Source organism: Artibeus jamaicensis, unplaced genomic scaffold (genome assembly GCF_021234435.1).
Source record: "Artibeus jamaicensis isolate MK-2021 breed Jamaican fruit bat unplaced genomic scaffold, CSHL_Jam_final scaffold_1689, whole genome shotgun sequence".
Taxonomy (NCBI): Eukaryota; Metazoa; Chordata; class Mammalia; order Chiroptera; family Phyllostomidae; genus Artibeus; species Artibeus jamaicensis.
Window position 1 is genome coordinate 11,616,686 of NW_026522029.1, and position 26,048 is coordinate 11,642,733.

The following is a 26,048-nucleotide window of genomic DNA, read 5'->3' on the forward strand; positions in this document are numbered from 1 at the left end:
TTTAGGATTTGAGGGAGGAAGTTTTATAAGGAACAAGGAAGGGGTGGTTGCTAATTATAAACACAGCATAAGGAAGTCACAGAATTGCAAGAAGAGGTGGAAACTTCAGGATATGGTGTGAATCTGATGTGACGCTTCAATGGGGGGGGAGGAAGGTTGAAGATTGTCGTCTAGAAAGGCAGAATTAGAGATTGTGATAAAAGATTTCTAAAGTTTCTTACAGATTTTCTTCAGTGAGTTGTGACTTTAATTATGCAGGAGAACCCAAGACAGGAGGGCTCACTGTTCTCATGAAACAGTGTTGTTTTTTTTTTTAGTTCAATAGTAAAAGGTGTTCAAAAGGAGAGATGAAAACATTCTACTGTCATGTTGCATGTAGTCACTTAACTCTTCAGGGTTGCAGATCAATAGCTAGATAGATATCGATAGCCAGAAAGTGATAGATACACACATACACACATAAACACGAGTACATAGATACGTAGATACACAATGATAGAAAGATAGGTAATACCGAAAGTTATATTTTTCTGGAACTTCTGTCATTTCTTGGTTTCCTCTTTGGAAATCATAGAAAAGCCCATATGGTGGCTCTGGCCAGTAGCTCCGTTGGTTAGAGCATCATCCCAATGTGCCAGGATCAAGGGTTCAATCCCTAGTCAGGGCACATGCAAGAAGCAATCAGTGAATGTGTAAATCAGTGGAACAACAAATCTCTCTCTCTCTCTCTCTCCATCCACCTCTTCCCCTCTATCCTCAAATTAATTTTAAAAATAATAAAAGATCGTGTTGCAGGGCCATCAGTTGAAAAGAGACATGTTTTCTCTGGCTACGACAGGGCAGGTATTTGTGTCAATTTGTGGATGAAGATCCACCAGAGGGCCAGGGGGTGGCCTGTGTCACACGCGTTGACAGTAGTTTGAGAATCACAGTGCACTGAGTGACACCCTTTCCCCAGCGCATCCCTGAGCAACAGGATGACAAGGGACTGTTAGAACAACCTGTGCGACAAGAGTGAACATATTCGAGGGAGGAATTCTCTGAAGCACTCTGGGTAGCCTGACGGGGTCTAACCAGTGGGTTTTCCCATCTGGAAATTGCGCTGTAATCCTGATTGGGCCGGTCTCTTCCACATCATCAGATCGTTCTGCCCTTTTCTAGTTAGAAAAACTGAAGTACCGCTTCTACAGTGTTTTTTCTTTCTTTTCACTCCGGAAAATGTGAAACTTCCTAAACCGCTACACAGATTTATAACTCTTACCGCACAAGGATGTCTAAAACTCTGTCAACCAAAAGAAAGATCGTTCCTTCCATAATTAAAGCAGAAACACCTTGAGACAGCTTGCATTTATTGAGCACCTGTTACGTGGCAGATATTTTCTTGCTTTTTGGGCTTAGGCTCATTTACCCAAAACCACAAACCTCAGACAGACAAGCTGCTACCATTCCATTTTACACACAAGGAAACTGAGGCAGAGAGAGGGTCAGTCACAAGCCCAGCACGGCCACACTGTGAGTGGGAGACCTGAGATTTGCATCTATACGGTCTGGCACTTGGATCTCTGCCACACATGTTCACAGGGGGCTCTCCCTGGGCTTTTGCTGGAAGACAGGAAAAAATACACCTGACAGGGAGGGAGGAAGCAGAAATTCTGAAAAGAGACTAGCAAACACCAGGGAAGGGGCAAATGACACAGCAAAAAGAGGCTAGAGGCATCACATCACCACCTGAGTTACATCACGGCTTTGTTCTGGGCACAGGTCTCCTTGGAGTTGCCCCGGTGCGCCTTTGCCCCAGGCCCGGATTCCTGAAGGTGGGACGTCTGAGACCACAGGGGTCTTCCCTTGGGGTCTTCCTTCAGCATTCCTTCCCGGCAGCTCTGGGAAAGCTCTTCTGCGTTTGAGGCTAACAAAAAGCATCCTGAACTGATCATTTATTAGCCTGTAATATAATCCATTTTAGAAAGTGCTAAATAAGTGTGGGGTAATCATTTTTTATAAATGTTCTGTTATCTCTGTTAAGGGCTGTCGTTAGAGCTAATGAACATTTATTATACCCCGACATCTCCACGCATATAAAGTTTAAGTGCTAAAAAATGTCCTATTTTTTTCCAAGGGTTAATGCCAGGTTGTTGACAAATGCTTTAGCAGAAATAAACTACACATGGATTAAAGGATACTCGATTTTCATGTCAACAAAGCAGAGCTATTTAAAGCTGGGTTCTAATGAGTTTCACAGTTTTCCCAAGTGGTTTACAGATCTTGGGGCTGTGCAAGTCCGTGTCAAAACCTCACTAGCTTCACATTGCATGACCCAAGAACCTCCTTTCTTAGCAAAAAAGAACAGAGGATCATCAGGGAGGAGACCAGGAGCCAAGTTCATCCTTGGCAGGTCTCTGGTCCCAGTAAAGACCAACACAGGTCCTGTGGTTTTGAACCCTGATAGGAAGCAATGTTGAGAAAGTTTTATTGTTACTCTGCACTGATAATATATTCTATAAGCAGGTGAACTGACCAGAAATTTCAATATTGGGTTGATCAAAAAGTTCATTTTTTTTTCTGTATGATGGCTCTAGTGGTGCTTAGTTACCTTTAACTTCAGGTAAAACAATTTTGTTAGATTGTATTGCGACAGCTGTCATATCAACGTGTGTTTTTAAAAAAATTATCAAGAATGGTGAATTTACGTGTAGCCATTTTAATGATAAAGATAAAAATACACAGCATTTTTTACATATTGTGCTTTGTTATTTCAAGAAAGGTAAAAAGGCAACTGAAACACAAAATAAAAGACATGTGCAGTGTGCGGAGAGGGTGCTGTGACTGTGCAAACATGTCAAGAGCGGTTTGTGAAGTTTCATCCTGCAGGTTTCTTGCCAGATGATGCTCCAGGATCAGTTAGACCAACTGAAGTTGATAGCCATCAAATCGAGACATTAATTGACAACAATCAACATTATACCACATAGGAGATAGCTGAAATACTCGAAATATCCAGATCAATAAGGTTTTTGGTGAAAATGAAAAATGTGTCTGATTTTACAGAAAAAACTAAATGGACTTTCTGGCCATCCCAATACACAGTATTAAATGCTCCACCAAATTTGCCGATTCCAGGTGCATTCACCAATAACTAGCCCACTGAGCAGAGAATCATGAATGTGATTCCAAGTCCATGGACTACACCCCACTACAGCTCAATGTTTTTCTCTCCCAAACCACTTTCAAATATTTCCCTTAGGTGACAACAAAACCCAATCAGAAGTTGTTGTTATGATTATTTCCATCTTGCACATATGCTACTAAGTCTGAATCAGCAGAATTAGGGCTATATAACAAAAGCATCCTTTCCTGTCCACATATTCATCAGACAGTCATCTAACTGGTGCAAGACCCTGCTTTATGGTGTGCACAGGCGCCAGCAGGATACAACCCTGAACTCATGAGTTTTATATCCCTGCTTTATGGTGTGCACAGGCGCGAGCAGGATACATCCCTGAACTCATGAGTTTTATATTTTGGAAGGATGAGGCAGACAGACACCCCATATACACTAATGATCAAACTTCGGAGGCAAACACAATAGGGTCATAAGAAAACATTGCAAGTCACCGATGCTATAGTAGAAGCCGGCAACTGTCACTGGGACCCGAATGACGAAACAGTTTGACACCTTAAGTTGAAGAGGGTTCCAGGCACAGATAACTGCCATTGCAAACACTCTGAGAAAGCTAACACTTGGCCTGTCTGGAGAAGAAAGAAGGACAATGTAGACACAGAGAAGGAGAGAAGCAAAGACCCATGGGAAATTCTCCTCCGTTGGGTAGAGTTTTGAGGGACAGGTAGGAACTGAGGACTGTATTATAATGACAAGAGAAGAAAGTCTTGGGAGGGCTCTACAAAAAGGAATGATAAGAATTTGACACACATTTTAGGAAAATCTTTCTGGCCACTGATTGGAAAAAGGCCTTGGGGTTTGGGATGGAAACAAGAATAGTAGTTGAAAGATCTGTTAGGAGATGTCTGAGATAGTAAAAATGAGAGTTGACGGGAACTTTGCCAGCGCAGTAAAGATGTTAAGAATGGTCAGATTTGGGAAATCGTTCAAGAGAGCACCAATAAGACCTCTTGATGGATCATATATGGGATGTTACAGAAACTGTACCCTTTAGCATTAGCAGCTGCCCCAAGCCACAAAGTACTCACTGAGCTGGTCATGGAGCTACTTCTACCGAGAAAAAATGATGTAGCCATGGATGGAGCAGAGGAATGTAGTGATGTGAGTTTTCTTCTTGTTGTGTATTGCAAAGAGTGAAGAAGAAGTATACTCAACTTTCCTGTAGCTTAGAAAATTTTTTTAAAAATGAAAGGAAAAAAAAAAGCATGATCAGCAAATAAATAAAACATCAAAAATTAACACTGAGAGCCAGAGCAGAGAGTTCCAAAGAAGCCATTGCCTTTCTTATTTTCTCTTATTCAAAAACAATTATTGTGCAAAATACATGCTTCTTAGACAACCACTCATGTCAAATGATGTAGGTGTCTTCATGCATGTCTAGAGAGGAGAATGGAAGGACACTCAAAAACATCAGTGACAGTAATCTCTAGCTAGCAGATGTCAGGTCATTTCCATTTTCCACTTACACTCTTTTCTATTGTTTGAAACCTTTATAAGGACCATAAGTCAAAGACGTGTAGTCAGAAAAAAAAAGTTATACTTAGAGATCTCTGTATGAGCCAAGGGGAGGTCAGTCTATATGAGAGATAGCTTTCAAATGCTTCCAAAATGAAATTTAATGGAAATTTTCATCTGCTTCATCTTGTGGCATTAAATACAAATGCAATCCCCACAAAACATATATGGGAACATATTTGATTCTCGATGTCTAGTTCTTCACTGATTTCATCATAAAAACTAATCTCTAGATGCTTAGCCGGTAAAAATGATCTATCTTCATTTTCTCTTGAGCTTTTTGCTCTAGCCGTTGAATTCCTATTCTTCTTTGTACACAACGCATGTAGCTGTTGAAAATGGATTTTAAAATTAGCCATTTTCAGAGAAGCATTTGACTTACACCAGGATGTGAGAAGGTCACAGCTTGTCAAACATGCCAACTACTGTTAATATTTTATTGATTCTAGAGAAAATCATTTTCAGCTGTGCTAAGCACATATCTTATTGTGTTTCCAAAATCCAGACCAAGCAGTTGAGAGCAGGCTACCATCATCCTGGTCCCCGACAGAATTACTTTCACTTAATTGCACTTTGGTATATGGTCATCAATCAATGTCAGTGGTGATTATATGAAACAGTTCTCTAAAATTCACGGTTACATCCATTTTCAGGGTTGGTGAAGGAGCCTCTTTTTCACATCATTGGCAGCAGCCCTTCTCATGAAATACTTCCCAGGAGAGATTTCTGTTTGACCAGGATATTAATATTGCCTGCTAATTGCACTTTTGCAGGGTAAATGATTTTCTTCTTAGAATTGCTATGAACCCTGTGACTCAAGGATTTTCCCTTTTGCTTAAGCTGTTTAAATTCCAATACATTTTGGGTTAAAAAATACTTAAACAGGTCATGACAGTCTACATGTTGGCATTTTTTTCTGTTTTTTTTTTCTGTCCCAGGCTTTACAGATTCACTGTTACATTTATTTTCTGTAACTTTATAAACTTCTAGAAAAAAACTCCATATTGGACAAATTACTTGACCTCCCTGAATCTCAGTTTCTCCACCCGAGAACTTGAAAGCTGGATTACAAAATACCCAGATTTCTTTCCTTCCATAATTGTGAATATTCAGATAGAAAAAAAATATGTACCTCAGCTTCCAAGATAGAGATATTTTTACCCCTCAAATCCCAGTACAGAAGCAGCTGCTTACTCTGCCTACATATAACATCAGCTCTGCCTTCAGGAAATAGAAAATCCAATCCCTGCTCTATCCTGGTGAGTTGCAAAGTCACACTCATTAGAACTGGACTCTCCAAGAAATATCTTTGAGTTCCTGGCCCTTCTGAGCATATTTGAGGTGCCGTAGCTCTCTGGCAGTTGGCAGCCCACTCATTGGTCATTCCATTCATAACTGAACCCCCACGATGGATACAGAAAACAGCATGGGGGCAGCAGTCAGAAGGTTCTGGGGAGTACTTCATGTTGGCCTGAACCACTGACAGCTGCCTCTGTTCTCCACCTTGTGAACCCAGAAAATCATGAAGTCACCTTGTCCCCTGACCCAGCACCAGCTCTTATCATGCCAAGCTCCCGCAAGCACAAAACACGCACCCAGGAGATGTAAATGAGCGAAACGTTGAAGGAAGGAAGCTCCACTCTGTAAATCCACAGGGAACTGTAAAGGACCGCAGTATTTTTTAAAGCTAGTTTGTCCTGTGCCTATGCCAACAGCTCCTATAGTGTCTGGCTGCAAGCGCTGGTGATATTTCACCATAGTATATCTTCCTCTTAGGGTTTTTTAAGTGATTTGCAGACTGAAACTGCTGGGGAAGACTGCTTCCAAGCCTCTCCTAGCCCTACAGAGTAGGAACTGAGGGACTGCAGGCCCATGGCCCCCAAGGACTGCGTCCTCGCTCCATGGTCTTTTCTGGAGACGGATTATCACCTGCAACGTATCTGAGCTTTCTCTTTGCACCTGATATGAGAACCTATCACATTGGGTGCTGCGGGATCTCTGCCCAATTGTGAACACTGCCACTTAACCCACACTTTTCTTTACCTGCTTTTGACCTACACTTCCTGCTACCTCCCAAATCAGGGACTCACTTAAAAAGTAAGCGCTGCCCTGGTTAATGCGCAAGGCAAAATACTGCTCTTTTCGTTGGGATATCAATGAAACAGACATGTAAAATTTCAAGTCCTGTTCCACATTCTCTCTTTTGTTTTCATATTCTTCCTTGGCCATCGTTTCTTGCTGATCTTCCCATGTTCATGTCCAATGTTTTCCATTCTTTCATTGCAGCATCGCTGAAAAACAATGGAGAACTGAAGAACCACAACACAGATGCCTGAGCGTAACTCCGTGCTCAGTTCTCTTAATTGAGCTCTTTGGCTTAGATGCCCTTCCCTCGTATAAATGAATAGAATAAATGTGATTGCTCACATTTTCTGAGGCCTGCAAGTGTGAGCAGATTCTGTGTGTGTGTGCTTTGTACACATATGTGCACACACGTGTAGAAAACAGCTTATCAATCCTGACCTCTGGAGCTGCTCCTGTAGTTTCTACATGAGGATTTTCCAGGTGGGCCCGACTTAACTGCGTGTGTCCCTTACATGTAGGTCTACAAGCTATAGATAGAAAAGGCTGGAGATTTACAGTTTCCCCCCCACTCTTTCTGCAGTGCATGGGAAACCAGGGAAAAGTTAAATCCTTAGGAAAAACCTGGATTCTAATAAGCTAAATCGAAGGAGGTTGATTTTTAATCCTCTCCATCTAAGACTTCGAAGCTCCCAACACATAGAATACTCCACAATGTAGAACAGAAATATTTTACACTGCTAATAAATAGGGAATTAAAAAAGTATAACATCCGGAAGTGAGCAAATCATTATTATTGCAAATAAACCAGGGTTCCAAAAACTCTGAACTTGCATTAAGCTTATACAATGTCCCACATTTGCATCACCATGGACTTCAATGTTAACTTCAGTTTTGCGGATCTGAAGTCTGGTTGGCGTGATGGGGCTCCCCGCTCAGAGAACCGCAAGCCTGAATCAAGGTGTCAGTCAGACCAGCTGGATTCTCCTATGGAGGTTCTGAGGGCAATGCCCCTTCCACGCTCAATCTCGTCATCAGCAAAAATTCAGTTCCTCCTGTTTGTAGGACTGAGGTCCAGTTTCCTTGCCATTTCAGTCAGGGGCTGCTTTGAGCAAGGAGAGGCCACTCCAGTTCTTTGCCACATGACCCCCCCCCTTCCTTGCCCATCATCAAACTACCAACAGCACCCTGAATCTTTCTGACCCTCTTCGAATCTCTGACCCTCTCCATCTCTGATTCCAATACCCATATTTAAAAGACACATGCAGTTAGACCAAGCCCACATGGATAAACTCCATATCATAAGGTCAATTGACTTTCGGGACCTCAATTAAGTCTTCAGAACCCATTGTACCATTTAACATAATATGAAATCAGACTGAATAATATTTAATGAATGGGGAATTATTAACAAAAATCATGTGCAATATCATTGACAATGTGACAAAAGTTAGGAGTGATTTAGAAATTACCTGAAGAAACATTTTGTTCATACTCTTTGACTGCGGTTCAAAATTAATTATACTAGAGCTCAGTATAACTACATTACCAGCTCTGTGCAGAAAAATATGGGGCCACTATTATCATTCTTCTTGCATCAAAGGCAAAAAAGCAAGACTTGCAGGAGGCTTGGGGATTGCCACTCGAACCAGATGGAGAAGAACCTATCACACATTAAAGCCTCCTTCAGCAAAAGAAAGCCTTCACACTATCAGCTGCAGATTAAAAACACCACCACGGCAGGTCTTGCTTAGCCATCGGCTGATTGCGGAGGATGCTGTCCATGAAGTAGAGCAGGCGAACTGAGTGCCTGGCGATGGCACCCGTTTCTTAAGTGATAACTGCCGCAGAGGAGCTCCGGTCGGTCCAGCGGGAGAAGTTACAAGATCGGAGCACAGGTGGTAAAAGCGGGGCTGCAGACAGGGACTCAGACAAAACTGAGTTCACTGGGAAGCCAATCCTATCGCTCCATTGCTGCGTTTCTAGCTCCAAGGTTTATGGACACATTTTCTCAAGAGATAATGTGAGGCAGCAGAGCCTGAAGACAAATTAGAGTAAAAATGTAGAATGAAAATATAGGAGGCACCCAAAGGCTGGTGCTGAACTATTCAGAAAGGGGTTCTCCAAACAGTGCATGAAAATGCTGCAGGCAGAATGGGGTCCCTGGGCCAGCAGCCCCAGCGTTGACCGAATCTCAGCCCAGATGCCGAAGAGTAGATGCCCCTCCGCAGCAGTCAGCTGCAGTTACAGATGCTGGAAAACGGAATGACTTATCCCAGTCCAGAAGGGTCCTATTCCGGCAGAAAGAACAGAAACAGAACTTGTCCCCACCCTGGTCTCGAGTAAAAGTATCCCTTATTGCAGAATACATGGTATAATGACCTCGAGAGAAATCCGTGGTGCCAGACAGTGCCAGAAAGTTAGTAACCCTGGATTTTAGCGTCATGCTTCGAAAATAAATCCAGTGGACATTTGTTATTAACATGTCCAATTTATTTTTGAATCCTCTCTGGCTAAAAGGCAAATCCGGTGCCCCTGTATCTATAAAAGTCCTATTTTTGATTCCCTAACACTTTATTTTGAGGGTTTTTTTTTAAATGCCTATGTTAGCCATATCACTTTGGATTTCTGATCAGGCAAAGGGACATTTTGTAGGAAAAAATTGAACTGCTTCCAGAGTTTCTGTGCTGGCCCAGCTCGCTCCTCCTCACACGGTCGCTGGGGGATTTTGTTTCCAGGCGACTGACAATACCCAGTCTCTGCATTCATCCCAATTAGCTGCACAGAAGCATCTACGGTGAAGCCGGCCTCGCCTTGTGCATTGGGGAAAACATGCTGTGTTTTCAACGTGCTTTTACTCACCAGTCACTCAATAGTTCACTGTGGATCAGCAAATACAGGGGCGTTTTTCTCTCACCCACCGATTTTCCGGTTCTCTGCTGATACTAGCAGGGTATCTCACCATGTAACACAATTCTGACACCATTTACTTGGAGATAACTTCAGATCCTACAGGCTGAGGGCTCAGTCCCACGGAACTGCCCCTCCTCCGCTCCGGACGCCCACTGCCAGTCCAGGTTCTCAGCTGTGCTTCGGACGGACTGGCCATACCTTGGAGATTCCCGGCAACTCCGTCTCATGCTCATTGATATGCCAGGGTGGCTCACAGAACCCAGGAGAAGAAAGTGCTTCACGATTATTCATTTATTATAAAGAGATACAACTCAGGAACAGCCAGTTGGAAGAGCTACCTGGGGGAAGGGGGCAGGAAGGGGCAGCAAGCTTCCACGGTGCCGGGGAACCCCTTGCTCCCAGCACCTCCAAGAATTCAGCAACCTGGGAGTTCTCAGAGCCCTGTTTTGGGGGGTTCTTAAGGAGGCTGCACTAGATAATGCAGAACTGATTAAACCCTAGGCCCTGGGTGATGAAGTTATCTCCAGCCCCCTCTCCCCCTAAGGAGAAGCAAGTGGTGGCGAAAATTCCAGCCTTCTAATGAACAGGTTGGCTGTCCCCAGCAACCAGCCCAACCCTGAGGCTCCTCGGCAGCCTGGCCACCTGGCGCCCCCTGCAGGTAGCCTGCGAAGAGGCGCATTCCCCAACGCCCCAAGGGTTTTAGGAGCTATGCTCCTGGAATTGCCTTGGCTGAAGACGCAAATATTTACTTCTTATTGTATCACAGCATCACACCTTAGCTTTCTAAAACTCCTAACACAGTTGGATTTGTATCTACTATTAACACCTGAGGTGTGGAAACACAGGAAGTTGTGTTTGTCTAAATTTACTTTGCTTTAGGTTTTACCCACGAGTTAAAGAAAGTAATGTTAGAGGCCAGAGGGCTCTCGGGGTTTCTCTGTGGGCAATGCAGTCTCAGTCACGTTTCAGAAAAAAAAAATCATGTGTTTATAGAATGGCCATAAATATCGAGGACTTGGAGGAACAAATATTTCCCTCAAAACTGACTAAACTAATTGGACATTTATGTTTATGTCAGAGTCAACTGTTAAATTAAACTATAGGTTTCAAAAACCCCTCAAACATATACTACAAATATACTTTATGTTACATCACACATGTGGAGAGAAACGCCAATCAAACTTGTGGAAAAACAATTAAGTTCCTCAAGGACTTTTAGAAAAGCCCACTTTCTAAAGTGGTACAGTTTGTTAAGGCTGTGGTACAGGTTGATGGGATTTCCTTTGAATTTATTCAACAAAGAGAAGGAAACTTAGAAAACCATTAAAGGGACAACTATGTAAGGGTGAGGTGTAGTATTTTCTCTACTTAAATGGTAAGCAGAGATGTAAAATTCAGAAATCCTCCCAGTTCATCTTTACTGTAATGGCTCTAATTTTTCTAATGACTGCCCTCTCAGTTCAAAATTAAGTATCTTGCTGCATTTGACCTCAGTGGGGTTGCCAACTATTTTAAAAGGCTACTCAGAAAAATCAGCTTTTTAATTATCTCAGATTTCCCATCGATTTAAATAATTAGGTGGGGATAGACCTGAGTCTTTAAAACAGATTTAGACCAAACTTCCAAGGAGCCGACCGCCTTTCCTCACTCCAACGAAGCCCATTACCATGGTAGATTCATCAAAAAATGGCTTCAGGACTAACAGATGTGGTCTTCGAACTTCAAAGTTGTCACTTGTTTAGCTTAATTTAGTTATTTTTGCTTAGAGGCCACACAGAGGAAGCATCTACAAAGACTCTACAAAGAGAATTATTGAAAATTCTGAAACGACCCTCCCTGTCAAAAAAAAAAAAAGTCAGCTGAATTTAAAGAGGAAAGGTCATTAAGTCACATGAAAAGGGGTGGACGGACTCGGGGTTGGCAGCACACTTCCTAGTCTCGTGCACAAACACGGCATGAGCTCCGCTCAGCGCAGGCTGCTGGTCCCCCAGTGGGAAAGGGCAGGTGCTGAGAGGGTGGAACTCCCTCTGGTTAGACCTCCCTGTGCAGAGCTCTGTTAGACTCCCATCCCAACACCCAGCCCTTGACCTCTCCGTGGCCTTGGTCTGACCTTTTTCCACCACCGGGCTTTATAAGACAGAGAAGTGCCTCTGATGAATAGCTTAACGTCTGCTGATGTGAGATTAATTGCATTTTATTGCAAAAGAGCATTTAATTGCTACGGATATGAATTCGCGTTTCCCATCCGAATATTTATGTTGTTCCCCTATTGAAGTCATTTCAGGCTTCAGCAATTACTGAACCTAATTTCGTGTTTCCGTGATAAGGACGGACGGAGGAAGAGCGGAGGCCAGAGGAAGACACAGGTTCCTTCTGTGCTGGGGCGGCTGACAGATGCGATCCCTTCTGAACACCTTTGGTGAGGGCCCGGGTGCTCCAGTCCTGCTGGTCCTCCGTCCCCAGTTCCCCCAGACCTGCAGCTCTCCCCACCCTCCCTCCAGACTCCCAGAACTCTCCTTCCCTTTCTGGAGAGTTCCACCCTCCTCTATCAACTCCTTCTCGCCAGAGCACATGTGTTTCCTTTGCTGGTCCATTTGACATTACTGCAGTTCAGTCGGTCTCGGTGACATTTCCAACCATCAACCCCCCACTACGGTGACTTGGAACCCAGCCCCGCAGCCTGGCTCTTTACGGTCCCCATTCTGCGCTGCCTTTTCGGGAGAGTCCCCATCTCAAATATTCTGCCCCATTGTCCTTGTCAGCGCACTCATATTTGTCAAACCATCTGTCCTGGATTTGAGTTTCGAACATAATGCCCTGGCACTCGTGGCTGGAATTGGAAATGCCTTGTTCTCATGGAAGTAATAGTACAAGTGTTGCTAAGACTTGCAGGCGAGGCCCAAAGCTCATTTAACCCGTCATCGAATGCAGCATCCTTCATATTCGTGAATACCTTCTCGACTAATCCACGGGCCGATGCTGATTTTATGGCAGGCGTGGGTTTCAAGAGCAGCCCAGTATTCGGGGCTGAAGGGGATTGAGAGCCAACCTGCAGTGAGAGCGGGTGGTGCCGGAGAACATGTGAACGACTGTTAGGAGCTGTATATACCTGTCAGGCTTTTTCAGCTTGTAAGGCACCAAGACGTATCCAGGTCTTGTCGGGGAGTGGAAGTTGATTGTGATATCAGGGACGTGAAGAAAAGCGTCCGGTCATGAGACAGCCAAGTCATGGGGAAAACGCGGCGTGAACCTGAGGACAGACGCAGCACCGGCCGCGGAGACCTGGGGTCTCTGTCCTCTGCAGCCACTCTCGGCTTCTGTGGGACTCAGCCCCTCTCGGCTCTGCCTCCTTCAACCTCCCTGGCTGCTGCCTGGCTCCGCCGCTGCTCTGCGTTAGCAACGCCCAGGTGAGAGAACGCTATCGCTGCAGACGGTCTCTGTCGAAGGCACAGGCTGCCACGTCCGGGCTGGTGTCCACGCGATAGACAGCTGCTCTGGGAGAAGTCCCCACCCTCCGTGCAGTGGGTTCAGGGAGGATGTGAAGGGGGGCAGCCATATGTCCTGGTTGGTCCACGACAGTCCCCGCCTGCACTTGTTATCCTGATGCCATGGAGGGCACCCCTCCCATTCTCAAGTGTTTGGTGTGTGTAACGGTTCATATGTTCGCTCTGTGCGGAAGTGCACATATTTCCAGGTCGGAAAAGACCTGTAGGAGGCCAAGTACCGGCAGGCACCCCACCATCTGTGCAGTTCAGCGGGCTACTGCCCCAGTGAGCGCCAATCAATTAAACTGCTCGGTTGTGGGGCTGATTCTACCAATAACATGCAGCCCCTCGGTCCTAGATGCAAGCAGTGTTCCATTCCTTCAGTCCGTACAGTTTTCGTGGGCGCCTTTACGTCCCAGGCACTGCAGATGCAATAGTATCAAAACATACGGAAACTTTCCTCTGCACCTGCGGTGTTCATTTCGTTCTGGTCACATCTCTTCCCGCTCATGGCAAATATTTACTGAGTAGTCTATAGGCTGGGCACCGCTGTCATTGTGCTAAATATACTATTTCTTGGTGTCCTCGAAATAACTCCAGGCAGTGGGTCCCATTATTGCTGCTGTCATCATCGTCATCATCATCATCACTGTCATCAGGGACTGAGCCGTTGAGGAGTTCAGAAACAAGTCACGACGAACGTTGACCAGGTGACTCAGCTGGCTGGAATGTCATCCCAAGCACCAGACTGTTGCAGGTTTGATCCCCGATCAGGGCATGTGGAGGAGGCAACCAATGGATGCTCCTCCCTCACAGGGATGTTTTCCTCTCTCCTTCTCTCTCTCTGGCCCTCCCTGCCCCTTCCTATGCCTCTAAAGTCATCTTCGGGTGAGGATTAAAAAAAGGAAAAAGAAACAAGTCAAGATGCGACAGCCGGGGAGTGGTGGCCCTGGGACTGGACCAGTCTGGTTCGGAACCCCCGCTCATGACCACGGTGTGACACCACCTCACCACTTTCAGCAAAACATATCAGACCAAGCATTTGTATCTGGAATCTACAAAGAACACTTTCTACTCAGTAACAGAGAGACAGCTAACCAAAGTCTAAACAAACCCTCCATGAAAGAAGACATTGAGTTGTGTGTAAGAACAAGAAAGAATTCTGTCTCATCTGTTATCAGAGAAACACATGTTACAACTGGTGTAAGAAGCCACTTCGCACCTGTCAGGACAGATAAAGTTCAAGGCCGACAATACCGGGCGTCACTGAAGATATAAAGCAGACACGGGGAAGAGAACATACAAACCCCACACGGACGGTTGCGGGGGCGGGGGAGGGGGCTCCGTTTTTCTTTTCATTAGCATCATAATGAAGTGATGTTGAACAAAACAATGCTATTCAAAGGCCTGATGTGTAGGGTCCACTTTAATCCGCACGGCAGCCTGTGAGGTAATTATCATTATACCCTCACTGCAGCTGGGAACCTGGCCAAGGGACCAAACGCATCCAAGGACGAGTCCACCAGGGAGAGGCAGGGCTGGCATTTGTGCACCGTCTGGCATCAAAACTCGAGTGTTTTCTTTTCACCACACCAGTATTTTCGGAGACATTGGCAAGTTGAGAGGGTATTTATAACCCAAAGGATGTCATGTCATGTTGCCTGGAGTGGAACCAGCAGGGAGCATAAAGTGGCCCCGTGTCTAGTGGGTGTGAGGACCCTTGTACCCGATGGGTCTCTGCTCAGTGTGGCCCTGCAGGAGGTCGCGCAGGACTCGCCAGCAGGGCTTCCTCTGCTCCTGCCACCCTGGCCTGGCCCCCCAGCCTCAGCCGCACTGCCCTGTTCTGGAAACAAAGCCGCCACTACTACCTGGTTGGGGACCGAGAGATGAGTCTCACCTTGCCTTCCCCGGGCAAAGTCCACGTGGCAAAATTATTTCCCCGACTGGGGCATTTTTACATAATTAAGTGGGAAGCGCATGCCTGTGTCTCGCCAGCTAATTTCCCTAATTCTGACTCGTGAGGCATTCATGAAAAACCAGAGAGAAAGTACACTCACTGGAACTCTCTAGAGCTGTCCCTCCTCTATCTCAAAATAGAATAAAATAATTGCCCGAAGCTAATGAAGACCTTTTGTCCAGTCATGTGAGGAGGGGACAGGGAGTCCCTCTGCAGTGTCTACGGGGGGTCCCAGCCTCGTCGCAACAGAAGCGAGGAGGCCGGACCCCTGTTCACAGCCAGCAGTGTTTCTTTTTCACATGACGTGACGCCAAACAGCCAATAGCATCTCTGAGGGCCACGACCTTCACCTACAACAGGATATATTTAATATTTACCTTCTAAAATGGTAGTAGGGCGTCTGGAAGCTCAAGTATGTGTGGTGCTTAGCGTGAATCTGGCATAAAATGCACGAATTCTAAACACTAGCATCTCTCCCCATCGGCCCTTTCATTTATACACAGTCAACCTAAATGTCTTGCGTTTCTGGTCCAAAGCTGTCACTGAACCCAACCTTAATCTGTTTTTTTTCAGTTGGTATTCTTTTCTGGAAGTCTTTACACATTAACAGAACATTTAAACAAATATGGCCTTCTCTCTAATCCAAGCCAACATGGATAGCATGGAAATCCAATTGGTGGGTAACACGAAACTAGAAAGTTAATATGCTTCATGCTCGCTTTAGGAACCAAAAAGGATTTCATCGAATCTAATTACAGGCTGCATCTGGCTAGAATTTAGTGGGAATAAATAAATCTAGAGCGTGAGTCCAAAAATATAGTGGCGCATCCATAACCGCTTGGGGATTTCATTTTGTACAAGATTCAGAAGGGTCAACAGTGTATGCGTACTTTTTGCATACTAAAATGGAATATATTTTAAAGCCTGTGGTCAACTTTAATTCATCTTCAGAATGTGGAGCCTGCCCCCAAATTATCCTACTTTATCTGCGTTACTGGGGACAGAGTATCAGAACAAAAAAGATGATCCTATTTCACCCTGTGCTAATCAGAACGCACTTAGCGGCTGCTCTGGGTATTAGGACGGATGAGATTTGGGGGACACTAGAGGAAGAGCTAAGCAGAGCGTCTGGGAGGGGGAGACCCTCCAGCGCAGGGCCACGTGAGCTGTGGCTGAAGTCCCAGCAGAGGGAAAGCTTGTGTGGGACTTTGTAATTGGCCTCATCTTTTACGACAAAGAGAAATTAGACTTTTTGTGTGTGTGTGCCCCAAGGAGCAACATAAAGAACAATGAGGATTATTTTCTGGGAGCCAGATTTCATTTCAATATAAGGAAAAACTTCTTAACGATTATGTCTGTTATTAAATCGAGCAGCCTGGCTTATGAATAGGTTCCCATCACTGGTGGTTTTAAAACAAACACATTAAGAGTTTTCTCTCATTTAGAAGATGCTTCTAATGGGTCTTCCAGCCCAAACCTCTCATTTTAAGGATGCAGTGGAGGTGGGGGGAATCAGCCCCTTCATCCAGGGCCTTCCGTAAACAAGCAGGCTCTGGAGGAGAGTCTAGAATGTGGGATCGTGTGATAGATTCTAAATGAGACCCTCCACACATCACACACAGGGTCCGGCACAAGCAACGCCCCTTTTTATTACAAAATCATAAGCATGTCCTTCTGTAACATAACAATATCACACTCAAGCACACCGGGTGACATTTTGGGTGAAATATGCAAATTAAAACTATAAACTATTGCACTGTTATTGCCCTACCGACCACACCCACGCAGGCCTTACTTCTGTATTTTGCTTGAAAACGTGTTTTGATTTTTTTTTAATTGTTAATCCATCCCCTACGAAATGACAGCAATGTTCACGACGGCCAGTGTGCGTTCACTGCTCGCTGTGAGACCAGCCCAAGGCAAACATTCCTCCCGGATTATCCCACTGAGCCCTCACTACTGCTCTGGGACTTTCACACACACACACACACACACACACACACGGCATCGCTGTGCCCACTGCACCGGTGAGGAAGACAGACACCCAGCAATGCCAATGTCACACCCACTGTCTTCTATACCACTCCTGGGGGCAGGCAGAATAGAAGCCCGCGGCCCCTCGCTGGACATCCCAGGTCAGTTTCGTTTTCCCATCAGTCAGTGTGGTAGGTAATCGTCAGAAACACCTCAAGTCACGTTCAAGACCTTCCAACTCGAACGTCCAAGCTCTTCATGATATATTTTACCGATAAGACACAGGGCACTGAGCAAATCACCCATTTCTTTCTCTGTTCCTGGAAACTTAAAAACAAAACTTTGACTTTCAAAGGAAAAAAACAGTTCTCTGCTGGGCGACGTTCACGGTGACCCCAGGAGCAGGTCCCCATCAGGGAGAGCATGGGACCCACCAGGGTGGGCGGAGCATGCGGGCGCCGTCTCGGCCTGTGCACGGGGTCCGGTCCAGTGGGCACCTGGACGCACACGCACTGCGGTGGCTGCTGATCCAGGGAGTGGAGGGACCATGAGCAGAGGTCCAGGAGCAGACCAGGGCAGTGCGCAGGGCTCCGCCTGGCAGGCAGGGTGGGGCCTCCCGTCCAGGAGCGCGGCAGTGCCTGGAAACCCTGGCTTCCGGGACCCAGCCGCTCTAGCGGTGGGCAGCCCTGGCGCTTGAGTCCATGTCAGGGGAGACCCTGGGAGTCCTTTGTGGCACCAGCTAGGGCCCCTTGTGTCCTTGATGGCAAGGTTATTGCGTCCCCCTCTCCTGCTGTGGGGGGAACTCATCACCCAGGGGATTCCTGGCAACATCACACCCACCTGGGGGATGAAGTGAGGAAGGCAAAATGCTCTGCCTCCTTTCCGAGTGGCCTTCCCGAGCCTCAGTCTCCTCTGGGGTGTCACAAGCCCTGATTTGCCCCAGGGCTCCCCTAGATGCGTGCAGCCTAGGCACAGTGGACTTGATCGTCGGGTGTGCGATTGGCATTGAAGGCTGGGACCAGCCGTCTGCAGTTTTGCTCTCTGCTGACCTTTCACTTCTCCCGTAGGGCGCTTCTCTGTCTTCATGGTCCCAAGTCCTGCATGCGTGACGTGTGGGGAGACAGGCCAGTGCTGCTCCTGGGGTCGGGACGTTCAGAGCTGGGCAGGCGTGGATGAGGACGGAGGCAACTGGAGGTAAACAAATGACCCCCTCTCACAGGCAGGTCCCCCAAACAGGGGCATCCAGAAATCCTCAGAAGGGAGGCCCAGACGAGGTCTTTGAAGGTGAGTGAGGTTTGGTAAATGAGGGTACACAAAACAATGATGCTCCAGGCTGGAGAATCAGAACGACCAGAGACAGCTCCACAAGAACGAATTTGGAGCAGAGCTGGGGTCTGGCTGGAGGAGGGGATTGGAGAGAAGGCGGGGCATGGCCACTGTGCCCCAAATTAAAGATGACCAGGGAGACAGCGAGGCCCAGAAGGCTAATGTTTTTACTTATACTTCTGCCTCCCAGGCAACCCAATGTTCTTTCCCAAAACCCACACCTCTCTTTCCTTCTTCCAGTCGCCACCACCCCCGCCCCACCCCCCGGACTCAGCCTCCAGACCCACTGGGAGCCTCGGGTGTGTGCGGCAATGGTGGTGGCTCAGGGCCTGTTCTGTTCTCCCTGGCAGAGGTTCGGTGCTTCCGTCCCTTTTCTCTCTCCCATCCTGTCCTGGCTCACGACACAAAATTCACCGAGTTTGCCAACCTACCATGCACTCTCTCACCTGAAATCTATTTGTTGTTCTACCCCAAGAATTGCCTAGGAAGGGAGTCTCTCTTCAGGTCCGTCCAGAGCCGGGGCTGATGTTTAAGTCAGTGGAACCAGTGGGGAAGTGAATTGGCTGCCGCCGCATCGGAAATCCAGTTTCCTGTTCTGGGTGGACTTTCAGGCTCAGCTGCCTTCCTCCTTATAATTAATGTTCCCGAGTCTGGATGGCAGACCGCGCAGCCGTCCCAGGAGAACGGGCCCTTCCCTTCCTTCTTTTGAGGAGTTTCTGCTCACACGCCACACGCAGCTGCAAAGGCCTCCCCAGGGACTCTATCTCAGCTCCAAGGAGTTGCCACCATGAACCTGAGCCATTTCTGCAACCTTATTAGGACAGCTTGTTCAAAACTACAAGAGACAATAGACAGGGGAAAGGTTAGAAAGTGCCTGTGGATTATACACCTGGCCTGCACAGCGAGCCAGCTTTAAACTTGGCAGAGGCTACCGTGATAGAAGAGAAACAAAGTAGCCAGCCATTCCTGATGCACTGCGGCCATTTCAAGATCAGCAGCTCATGGGAACACCCCCCCCCAAAATCTGACAGTTAAAATGTACCGGGGGCGGGGAGTACTCAGATAAAACTCTGTGGTAACTATTCAGTAGGCTCCTATGGAAATCTTTAACCATTTGATTCAAATTATTCTAGTTCCTGGGTTATTCTGCGTGTTAGTATAGAATTCTCTCCACCGAAGAAGGTGAAAAAGCACCTGGGTGATTTCATCTCGTGGTGTGGCTTGAAGCATTCAATTGTGGGAATGGACTACATAGATGATTTAATATTAAGACAAGAAAGCAAACCCCAAAGTAACATGGAAACATCATAGGAGCTATACACATTGTATAACTGATAGCCAAAATGGTACCAAATTAGAAGCATTCGACACATGCAAGCGCAGGAATATGGTTATGTAAGCTTTGATGCGTTGGTCTCACGAAATGCTATCTAGCTGCTAAAGATACAGTAGTGAGAGTATATAACACCACAAAGGCACACTTGTCACACAATGAACAAGTAGGACTGAGCATTGCAGGTACAATATGGCCGTGCTTTTATACATTACAAGCACAGACTAAAAGGTTTTAGATGGAATGGAGATAGTTTTAGTCTTCTCCCGCCCCCTACAGTTTCCAGGTATTCCTTAATGAGTGTGCATGTTCTTATCATGTGAAAGTATATGATATTTGTGACACCAGAGTTGAAGAGCAGGTTGTCGAAATCCGAGGATGATGAAAATGCGTACGCCCTCCTCCCACCCCATAATCCCGGTCTGAGGGACGTGGCAGCCCAGAGAAACGTGCCCACCTGCACGGAAGGGAGCGGACGTGCCTGTTCACCCACAAACAGCACGGGAGCAGAGAACGAACGGTGTCATTTTAAAGCCGTAGTAAAACTGAATGAACCAGAGCTGCATTGTCAACACGGGCAAATCTCAGAAGTGCCATGGTGACCAAAAATAAGAACACATCAAGTTGCAGGAAATACCTATAGTGTGACATTTTTATGAAGTCTAAAGCATCCCAAGGAGTGCTATACATTGTTTATTCATACATATTGCTTATGTCTGTAATACAAGTGAACAATAGGAGAACAGAATAAATTCGTGGATAGTGTAGACACCACATCCGAGACAGTGTAAGGCTCTCGGGAGAGATTAATCAGAGAGAGAGAAACTGCATCTGCTGCATCTATGTGTCATTATGTCTTTAAAAAACATTTAAATCGAACAAGGTAAAAATTCTAAGATTTGGCAAAGCCCAGTGGCGGGAATATGGGCCCTTCTTAAATGATTATCCTTGTTAATATTCTTGAAATACATCATAATGCCAGGAAAAAAACTATGTTTTAATGTGTATGGATTGCAAAACAAAGCTAATTCCACTGGGAAAGATGAGCAAAGTTGCACATTATCTAATACATGCTGAAGCTATTTGTATATATCAAAATTTCCCGAGTACAAGAATTCAAAGTGGTTCTGCTTAAAAATACGTGTTTAAACGGTCAGGAATGGGAGGAAAGAGAAACACACTTGCACGTGGAGAAAAACCCAACCAGTCGCCTGTAAATTACTGAATAGGGAAAGCAAGAGCCTAAGAAACTGGGAGTCGGAGCAGTTTGTAAATCTGAGTAACGTTTCATTACCCAGGAGGCCGCATAGGCTGGTTTGTGGGGGCCGGTTCTGTGCCGCGTACTCTCAGGGTTTGAACCCCTACTCTACCACTTAGTAGCCACTTCACTGGGGTTAAGTGTTACGTTTTCACTAGGCCGTCCTGCTTCTGGGTCCTCACTTAGTCACTGAGGGAAACTGAATAATGTAATCCCACCTAGAACTGGGGTCTGTATCAAGTCTCAGTCTTTATAAGAAGTTAAAAAAAAAATCAACAAGCTTCTCTGACTAGGAAGAGCAAATGAAGCCTGAATCAGCTTCCTTAGAAGCTGAAAAAGGAACCCTGCAAAGCCACGGTATATTTTCCAAGAGGGAGAAAACAGGATGAAAAACAACAGCTTTTGTATAAACATAGAAACAGAGTAGCAAAGGCAATTTATTTTAAATATACAGACTAGCACGGGGTAGTCCATAAACCATGAATGCAAATCATCGGAGCTCCCCTCCGAAATGTGCCAATAAAATTTGGCCGCCCGAACATCATTTTCTACCATGCAGATGTGAAAATGTGGAAGAGACACAATAAACATGTTTAACATAGAATCCTTCATGTTAATCTAGATGTTGGCTTTCTGGGAACATCGGCTTTCCTTCCCATCTCACGATTATCTCCATACCACCTAGTTCTGCCTTAACCAGAGAACATAAACATGTACCCACTGTTAAGAAACCAACCTCTGTATTACTATGCAGTAGACGTGTAGAATCTTTAAAACATTCTGACAATGTACCTATGCTAATAAAATGTGCCTTTTGTTTTAAAAGTTTATTTTATTATAACCTAACACTTCCAGGAACATAGTTCGCCTGAATGAAATAAAAATGACCAACACATTATGTTCGATTTGGGTTTCTTTTTTTTTTTTAACCAACGTTCTCCCTATTTTGACTGGGTTGATTCGGTACAGTGAACTGAAAGCCAAGAATTCTTACTGTTTTATCCATATTCAAAAATTCCTTTCTGGTCTCCAAGACCATGATGATTAATAAAGCAAGTTGCCTCATGCGTCAGCGCTTTGAAATCTCTGGAGAAGCCGTGTTAGGCAAATTCCCAGTGTGGTTAGCTGTTAAGATTAGTAGTATAGGAAGATTCTAAAGGTCTGTCTTTTATCAAAGTGTTGCCCACAAATAGCAGGGACCCTCCTTGCCTCGTAGAAGACCTCCAAACCAAAAAGGAGCTTCCCATGAGTGAAGAGAACAGTAGGTACAGCTGGCTTCAGCACGTTTTAAAGACATTCCATTCCTTTCCATCAGATAACCCCTAAAGGGACATATTCTTGTTAATTTCCCGAGCAAAAGCAGGAAATACCGGTACTCCGTTAAAAATTTTATAGCCGAGTAAACCAAATTCCTTAAGCACAATGAAAAATAGAGCAAAAGGAACAACAAGTTTTCGCACTGTTACTTTTTGTTTCACCTTATTTTCAGGCTTTCTTTAAACTTAAAATTGAACTGTGACCAGAAGAGAACCCAATTAGGCTCCCAGTCTTTCTCTGTTCAAGTTGTAATACTGCTTCACGGGTTGCCTTCAACAGAAAAGCCATAGTTACTCTTCCAAAATCCAAGATGAAATTAGCTTTTTAAGGGCTTTTTGTTTCTTTTTAAAACATTTTTTATAAAATGTACCAGGATGCCATCGGTTACTAGGATCACACAGGTTCCAAGTGCACAGTTCTGTGATGTGTCATCTGTATGTTGCACTGTGTGGCCACCACCCAAAGTCAAACCATCTTCCGTCACCGTGTGTTTGGCTCCCTCCACACACGTCCACACCCCCACCTGCTTCCCCCTGGTAACCACCCACTGCTGTCTGTGTCCATGAGTTTCAGTTTCATATCCCACACATGCGTGAAACCATATGATTCTTAGCTTTGTCTGACTGACCTATTTCACTAGCGTAACATCCTCAAGGTCCATCCACATTGTCGCAAATGGCAGTAGCTCATCTTTCCTTATGACTGAGTAGTGGGCCATGGCACGTATGATGGACCACACCTCCTTTACCCAGTCCTCTACCCAAGGGCATCTGGTGGTCTCCAGGTCTTGGGTCCTGCAAATTATGCGGCAGTGAACATAGGGGCGCACGTATCTTTGCAGATACATATTTTTCAGGTTGGGGGTGGGTACCCAGGAAAGGGATTGATATGGTAACTCTCTCCCTACCTTTCTGAGGACCCTCCATACTGGTTTCCACAGCGGTTGTACCAGTGTCCATTCCCACCAGCAGTGAGTGAGTTTCCCTTTCCTCCAACACGAGTTATCACCTGCTTTGCTGATAAAAGCCATTCTAACAGGTTAAGGTGGTATCTCATTATAGTTTTGCTTTGCATTTCTATATAGCTAGAGCTATAGAATTTTTTTCCTGGTAAAAAATACAAATTTATTGCATTTTAAATTCCCTTCAGAATATCCCTCAGTAGAGACCGCCATGTGGGAAAAATTCAACTCCTCAAAGTTAGCCGCCCAGGAGCTAATGAAGGCTGGAACACGGATGAATACTGGCCTTTGCCAAAAAAAAAACTAGCTGAATCAAATAACCACATTCTTTCATTGGAGAACACCATCCACTGTGAAAAGCACCGTACCCTTAAAAACTTTGGGGGTACTTTACACACTAACAATAGAAGGCATGCTTAATTTCAAAAGTGTTACAACATCCGCACTGGAGCCAGAACTTTTCCTTCCTGGAGTCTCCGTAGCAAAAATAGAGCCTAGAATAATATTTTGAACTTGTTTAACCTGTTGTTACCTGACAATTACAAAGCACAATTACAAACCATAGCCGGGGCCTGCTGCCCCTGTTTGCACAACCTGCCAACTCGGAAAGGTGTTTGTGTGTTTAAATAGTTGGGAGGGAAAACTCAAAGCAAGAATAATTCTTTGTGACATGCAGAAATTTTATAAAACAAGCTTGTCCCTGTGCATCCATCGTCAAGCCGGATTGGGACACAGACGTGTTACTTTACCGCACCTGTGTCCTTTCACACCGTGAGTTGGGCGGTTACAGCAGAGACCGTATGGGCCGGAACACCTTCAAGGTTTCCTAACCGACCCTTTACAGGAAAAGTTTGCTGAGTCCAGGGACATAAATGAGCATTAAATGTCATTAATGCTCTACCCAGGTGCCCCTCCTGGCTGCCGGGTGCTTTTACTTCCAGCTGCCTTCCTGTGACTCGTCGGAGGGGTGTCCCCGGGCTGTTGGAATCACCTGCCTCGCGGACACAGAGAGCCAGACGTCCCTGCAGACCACAGTTCCCCAGCCGGCTGTGGCCCTCAGCCACTGCCCAGTATCGGGCTGGGAAAGCCACGCTTTTGCCCGAGTCGCCACTCACAAGTGGATGAGACTTCTGTGCTACCACGCTTGGCTCTCGCGGACCACTGTGTCTTGCTGTTTGCCGCTCCAGTGCGGTGCCAGCCTGCAAAGACGGCAAGCGTGAGTTTTTCCAGGCTCACTCTGTTCCCCTTTTTTTTAAAAGGGAACTGTAAGAAGGTGGACACTGAATTGGATGTGATCTGAAGAAATTCCCCATTTTTTAGAAAACAGGCCGCCTCTTCTAAGGCGGTTGCTGAGAGGTGCTGCTGGTCCAGTCAGTGGCCAGCACCGGGTGATGTGGGAGAAGCGGCATTTCTCCAGGTAGAGGGAGGCAGGCACTCGGCGCTCGTGACTGTCCAGTGTGAGCTCAGGACCCGCTGGTCAGAACCCACTGGTCGGAACGCGCCCCAGGCCTTGGGCCCTGCACACCTTTATAGCACCCTCCCACTGCCATAGGCCACCAGAGCAGGAATGAGCTCTTCCACTAGATTTCAGAGTTTCTGAGTGCCAAGCACAGGGACGCGCCGAGAAAAGACTTGTCCGATGTAATTGCACTCCATCTCTCTCGGGAACGGAAGTCTATCCGACCAGGGCAGCAATGCGAGTCCACAGGTAATTTCTAGTAAAGGAGGCATGGGCACCTAGCCCAGCGTCGCACATGGTCACAGAATGGGCTGCAGGCTGAGCCCAAACGTCCTGACTCCAGGCCCTGGGCCTATCCATCATCCCCCTGGTGACCCTGGACAGTTCATTTCACTCCCTGAGCCTCAACTTCTCCAACTAGAAAATAGGCTGGATTGTGTTCATAACATGCATTCCAGCTCCGACATTCTGATTCTTTTGAACTTTCCAACTACTCAGCAATGCTCAGCTTCTCGCGAAATAGTGGCTTATTTCGGAACCCAATCCAATACTCCTATAAGAATTGCACTGCAGAATTTTAAAATGTGATAAACCTTATTTTTTATTTATTCTGGCTATACTCTCAGGCTTGAAAACAACATTTCTCCAACATATCATTCTGTCTTTTATAAAAAGCAGTTTACCCTAAGTTCTGGAAAATATTTGCTACTTCTTTTCTGGCTCAAATTTCTGACAGAACCAAGTTCCAATCGATGCCATCTTCTTTTTTTCTGTTCTAGAAAATGGCCTCATTTTATCATGTTGAGTTATTTCTGAGATTTAAAAAACTTTGTAAATACACTCAAGCTTGTTACCTTTTTTATAACCACCCACTGGGCTTTGTGCGGGTCCCTAGACCTAGTAGGAGTCTTAAGAATTTTAGAAAATTAAATCCAAAGTAGTTCCTGTTCCACAAATAAATATAAAACCTTGATCAAAAGCAGGGATAATTTGTAGGTATTATTTTGATGCAAATAATTTATTGTTTGGTCACCCAGACCCAACTGCAGGTACGTAGTTGAGTTTTCGCCTTGTTCTATTTTTTTTAATCAGAAACTCAATCGTTGTGTGACTCCCAAAATAAATTCATGTGTAGGAATTTTATATTCTGCACATTTTTCTTCCTTTTCCTCGTCTCTGAAACCATGCCCCCTCCCAAGGCCTTTCCCCAATGGGAAGGAAGAGCATTTTCTCACCAGCTGTGGGAATCCCTATATCATTTATCCATTGTTTCAATATCAATTGGACACC